The 6,552-nt window shown below is 39.8% G+C and overlaps 1 pseudogene; it reads right to left on the bottom strand.

Moving 5' to 3' along the window:
* Positions 1-4,609: 4,609 nt before the first annotated feature.
* LOC140947407 (uncharacterized) lies at positions 4,610-6,150 on the bottom strand (annotated as a pseudogene).
* Positions 6,151-6,552: the final 402 nt, after the last annotated feature.

Genomic DNA, 6,552 nt, shown 5'->3' on the forward strand with positions numbered 1-6,552 from the left:
CACTTTGAATTCAACAGCGCCGATAATCTGCATGTGATCTCCAGCCGATATTGGCGAACAATGGTAAAGGAATTTATCTTTCAGTTCAGCAGACGTTCGTGGGGAAGGAACGCGTGACGCACGCCTAAGAATGTCTGCGGGGGAGGCTAGCAAGTACCCTATAGTTTTTTTCAAACCGCCTCCTAATTGATATTCAAAGATAAGATGACTGTAAAATGTCCATTCAATCCAAAACGTTAACCGGAGCTCTGAGCTCTGTTTCAGAAAGAAAAAACAAAAAAAATAAACAAACAAAAACAAAACAAAACAAAAACCAAAATCGCGTGGAGGGTCAGTTCATTGTGAGACCTAAACGGAGTCGCCAGAATAAAAGCAATTTAAAGGCAACACGAAATCCTACAAAGTGATACATTTGGCGTTATATGGGCTGAAAGACTAACAGAGGAACAGTTGGAATTAAGCAGACAGGTGGTGGGACAACAGATTAGTTTTCAGGATCGCAAGAAAGAAAATACACTAAAATTTCCCAGCATCGAATATAATGTATGCTAGGCAGCCTCCTGACACTACTTATATTGATTTGAGTTATTAACAACTTTTTTTTATTTAACATTTTATCACTGCTGGAATCCCTCCCTAGAGTTGTTGATATGTAGCAGTATTTTGAAAAAATTTTACTTTCAATGGGAAACCTTTGATCGTCGCTACAAGATCAGGTATATTTTATGAGTGGTCGTGCTGCTGGAGGTCTTGAATTTTACGAAGAATTATAAATCAGGTAAAAACTGACAGAATTGGTAATTTTTTGTGCTTGACATGTAAAATAACACATAAATAAGTATACCTGTTTTTATTGAAAACCGGGCTACTACAAAATGAGAGTCTCTCGCACTGATTGGTAATTTAATGGCCCTTCTTACTCGCCGATAAAAAGGAAATTCTTGAATACACGAGCTTTCCAGTTGATAGAGGTATCTGTCTTAAAGATGTCAAAAGTGAAGCTTTCCTCATAGTAGTCTGGAAAATAAGACATTTTGAGGGACAGTTCTAGTGTTAGCGTCACCTATTGCAATTTTCCCCAAGTCACCCCATTTTTCATTGCCACTAGTCTCCAAAATACAATCCACAGCAACATTGCTCAAAGGAACGAGGGGTCCTTAAACCTCTAATTTAACTGCTTGTTGACTTGGAACATTAGCAACAGAATGTTTCATTGCTTGCATGCAAACTGCACAAAAACTGCATTTCAGTGCTGTAACATATGAAACTTTAAAACAACCCCAAACCCTGGGTATTTAACAGGATTACCCCAGATGCATACCAGCTGATAGCCCTGTCTTTACAGCAAGCGGACAGCCAATTAGACACAAGTCCCCCCTTCCCCCTTCAATTTGAAGCAGGCATTGAGCTAGCCCCGGTGGGAATTTCAGCAAATCCACAGTCCAGCACAACGGGCAGGCTCTTTAGAACAATCCCACCCCATTGAAATTTAACCAGGCTACGATGGTTAATAGTCTATATTTCTCTTGACTCTGACATGTGCATTAAACGTATTCCTTTTAAAATGGCTTCCCCGCTTGGTGTGAAAGATTTTATAATACATTTCCTATTTTGGAAATTAAGCTTATAATTGCCAAAAATTCTCCGCTTTTAAGGAGAGTTGCTCTTCTCGTGACGAAAAGCTCATTCAAATTCCCAGCGTCCCAGAATGATTCTCTCAAGCGTTAAAAAGGTGCTGCCTCTAATATTTCTATGTGAGTGAAGTCGCTCGCCACCTTTTCGATCTGTGAGTGTCTATAAACATTCAAAGGCCTTCGTGCATATTGAAGCAGGTAGTTCATGTATCTGACAAAATAGTGGTACTTTAACCCTTTATTTAATCCCTGAGTGATCAGCATCAAATTTCTCCTTGTAATATCAATGCTTTGTAAAGCAGAGCGGTCATGACAATTACGGACATGATCACACAAGATGAATTATTATGTTCTTGATATTTTATCAACTTCTCCCCACTACTTCTGTGAGAAAAGAATTGGGGCAACAAATGAGAATTCAAATTTTGATCTTAGGGTTTAAAGAGTTAAAGTAAGGACTAGAGGTTCGTTCAGTTGACCTTCTACTGATTTAGGAAATATATAGAATAATACTGAGACAGGAATATGATATATAGATTTAACCAGGGCTAAAAGCGAAGCTCTGGTTAATAATACTAATAAACAGAAAAAAATTAAATCGTATAATGCTAAAAGGGGACGGCAATGAAAATGACCCAATTAGCAAAAAAAAAAAAAATTGCAAGTGCAGCACACTTTTTTTTTCGAATCAGCAAAAAAACAAATTTACACGTGCAGCACGCATTTTTCTAGTTCCTTCGCCGTTGTTTTGCTCTATTACAATGCCGTTTTGTATGACTAAAGGTTATGTTACACGGGACGATTCGCAACGACGATTTTTAGCGCCACATGGTGTTGAAATGCTGGAACAATGTTATAACCATTCAAAACAATGTTGCAACACCGTGTTGCGCTAAAAATCGTCGTTGCGAATCGTCTCGTGTAACATCACCTTTACGTCCTAGTTACACATTATTTTTGTGGGGGAATTGTCGCATGTGCTTGCAGAAGATTTTGTTTCCTGTGTTCATGTTCGCTTTTATTTTTTCACTGCTGCTCATTTTCACCTGGCCGCTAACATTTTTTTCTTCCAACGAAATTCGTCTCCCTAGCTCTTTCTCTGTTGTCCACGTGAGTTTAAACATCAAAAATAACGTCGAAAAAGACACGACTTTGTTGCGATTTTCTTCTGTTGCATTTGGGTTGCCATACCTTTTGATTATATCGAACGTTACAAACAACGAAATAGCCTGAATTTCATCGGATTGCTTCGAGTCGTTTATTCCTCTCACCAACGTCTGAATCGACCGACCGTTAATACCGCCCTGTGACGTTATCACTACCCGAAGACCGGGCAGGGATTTTGATTGGTTGATTGTCTAAACATTCGCATAATTGTGTATAATTATGAGAAATATTCAGGGGATCACATCCCAGTGGCAAGGTTGCGTGGAATTCAAACATTTCGACAATCCGGCTTTATCGTTAACAGCAAAATTGCCCTTGTCTTCAAAACTGAAATGCTAAATTGAAATGCGAATGAAGAATCATTGCGGAGATTCGGTAGGTTTTTCATTTAGAGCCGCTTTGTGGTTTCGGCATAGCCTGAGTATTAGGCCTTCCTAAGTGGCTAGGGGAGAGGAGATTTTAGATGGGAGAGTAGGGAGGGAGGAGAAGAGAAAGGAAGCTCTCTCCCTTTTTGACTTCCATCTTTCCACTTTTCCCCAAGAAACGCCTGATACTCAGGCTAGTTTCGGCAGTGATTTTGTTTATGCGAAGTTTCTGAGACCGATGTTGTAATTCGACCTTCTAGTTTTTTTCAGCGTCAAGCGTAATGATTCTGTTAGCTTTTCTTTCTTGTTTCCTTGCTTTCTTTTTTCTTCGTTAAGGATAGCTTATTTTCAATAAAAGCAAATCGTTGTGTTTTTGAACTAAGTGTTCCGTGTGTGCATTTATTTCAGTGCGTGATTGCGACCGAGTTTGATTATGGAATTACAACCGCTTCAAAGTACTGCATTCCGTTGATAGATTGAACGTTAAACATGAATTACGATCGAAAAAAGTAAAGCCATTATGTATCCTGCAGACATTTCCAAACGATATTTCTTGGTTTGCCACTTGAAAATCTTGTTTAACTTTTTGCATGAATCAAAGCAAAGGAGTAGTGACGTCACTGGACGGCATTAACGGCCGGTCGATTCAGACGTTACTGAGGGAGTAATAACGAATCAAAGTTATCGGATGAAATTCAGGCTAAAAATGAAAATGAACTTTGAAAAACTGTTAGGCTAACGGCTAACAAGTTTTCAAAACTAACAATTGCAGGCTGTCGTCAACTTCTAGAACTTTGTTCATCGGTGCCATCTTTTGTCGATGATTTGCCTTTTTTATACCTTCTTTTAATATTTTGAGCAATTATTCTTGTTTCACTGAAATTGGTGGCAGTTGCTACTGTTTAAATTTGATAAATTTTGTGATACCGTCCCTTTTTTTGAGGAATATATTGATTCTAAACATTAGTGCTAGTGATTCTAGTAACATTAGTGCTCCGGCGAACAAAATGATTGGAGTAAAACTGAATAATCGGGAGGCCTTCTATCGTGAAGTGACCAGTTTTCTCAATATGATTAACAAATAGATTCCGTTTGGCCGTTCGTCTGTTCAGTTATAGATCACAGATGACGTCAAAATGTGCCACTTCTGTGATCTATAACTGAACAGACGCACGGCCAAGTGGAATCTATTTGTTTTATATAATAAAGAAATAAAAATTAATAAAAGCGTTTTTATTTCGAAAGAAGATACAAAGCAGGGCCGTGATGGGTCTTTCCGACCGCGAAAAAAGTGATTTGACGTCATTTGTTATCTATACAAAATGGAGCAAACTGATTGGTTGTTGGGTGCAGCAACGAATTGTGATTAGCTAAGGAAATCACGCCACTGTCAAAACTTAATCGAGAAGTTCGCCTTTCGTGGAGCAAAACATCACAGCGAAAGCTCAAATTCGGTTCGGAAATCTTGAAATGTGTTACAAAATACTGCTAAAATCTAGTCAGTTTTGCTCATCAGAGCGGCTCTGAAGCCCGAAGAACACTTGCACACCGCCTTGAATATTACAGTTGTTGAAAAAACCGCTCGGGAAGCTTGCTGATGCGGACGACATTGACACACTGGAAGCCATGCGATTCGAGCTTTCAATTAATGGTGTAGCTGATGGAGTGCTGGAAACGGTAGAAATTTGTGTGCTTTGAGTTTGGTTGTACTGAAGAGCATTGAAGATTGTGTCGGATACACTTTCCAGCTGAGGTGTCGATGGCCTGGCGCTGTAGTGTGAGATGCTTTGCTCGCTGCTATGCCCGGAGACGAACATTATATGGCGGTCGAGTACATTCGCATCTGAAAGCACGGTTATTGCTGAAGCCCGGACGGAATCATTGGTGTACACTTGAGAGAGATTCGCTCCTTTGGATATGATCGTCATCATTTCTCCCAGCTTGTTTACGCCAAGTGGGCTGTTTTCATACCACACGATGTCTTCTGTGGTGAATCTGGCTTTTGGTTTTTGAAAGAACGCTGGGCAGGAGGGATTCAACTTGGACACGTACAATTTGAGACTGGCAAACGCATCATCTCAGCTCCAGTGCTGCAAAGCCTTGTTTCTCGTTCAGCTAAGGGCTTGCTGGTTTCACCACCAGGATGGTTTTTTGTAGCTTCTTCGAGGGTCATAACTGCGTACTCGCGGCCGTTTGCATCTTTGGTGAATTTGAAACTGTCGCGGCTAAGATCTCGCTGTTACTCCCTTCCACGCCTGCACCAGTACAGAGAAACGTAAAACCACGTTCTCCTTAGCAATCCGGCTGGATTTGTGACACTGAGGAAAGGGCTGGCTCTTATCTTTGCGAGGTCTGAAGGTACGATAACTGGTTTATGTTGAACGTTTTCCTCGCCGGCGCGGCGGTTGATTCGTAGCTTCGCGTCCAGAATTTTGTTACTCTTTTGAAACACTTGGTTCCTTGAAATTTTCACTGTACGGCCATTGTTGTTTAGGTATCTTTCATTTAAATTCCAAAAACCAAGAAGTGCTGAGCGACTGTATTCTTCACCTTTTTTCGTTCTCGCTTCGACGTAAAACCTTGCTAGGTTTAAGTCTTATTCTGCTGTATTCATTTTAAGGAGAGGTGTTGTGATGCTTCTTGCTTGACACCAATCTGTGTAAACAATTATTTTGAGACTGTATAGTGCTGAAATTGTCTAATAAATCAATTTCTTTAAATTTCTGCTTTTTGTGTTACTTAAATGCGAAGCCAAAAAATTGTTTGTTACCTTGAAATAATTCTACGACCCATTTTGTGTTTCGTTTTGTCGCGAGCGACTGAGATTGCTCCAGAATTTTTTCCAAGTCATTCTCCAAGTAGAAACGTGTCTTTTCTTCTTCTTCCTTTTGGAATTTATCAACAGCCTCGACAAGAGTTATTTCTATCTCCTCGTTCGCCCAGTCCGGCGAAATATTTTCCAAAGCTTCAAAATTTTCCGCCATTTTGATTTTTTTCCTTCGGCTGATGTCGTCAATCGTGCATCTGTCCTTTAATAGATCATAAGGACCAATCAAAATGCATGAATTACTGACTTTATTATATAAAAGAAAATGGCGAACTTCGTTCGGTGCAATATACCGTCAATATTCAAATGAGGAAGACAAGACACTCAGTAACCCTGCGCACAGAAACCAACCTTTCGTCTACACAACAATTTAATATCCTCCGTCAAATATCCCCTTAGAAATTCAACTGATATATTTTCCTTTCATCGACATTACAGGGAGCTTAAGCAACGATGACGGCAACGGCAACGAGAACGGCAAAAAAGCAAAAGGTTTAGATTAGCAAAACAACAACTTTGAACATGCATCTCGCTTTTTTGTACATTCCTTTGCTGTCGC

Source organism: Porites lutea, chromosome 9, assembly GCF_958299795.1.
Source record: "Porites lutea chromosome 9, jaPorLute2.1, whole genome shotgun sequence".
Classification (NCBI taxonomy): domain Eukaryota; kingdom Metazoa; phylum Cnidaria; class Anthozoa; order Scleractinia; family Poritidae; genus Porites; species Porites lutea.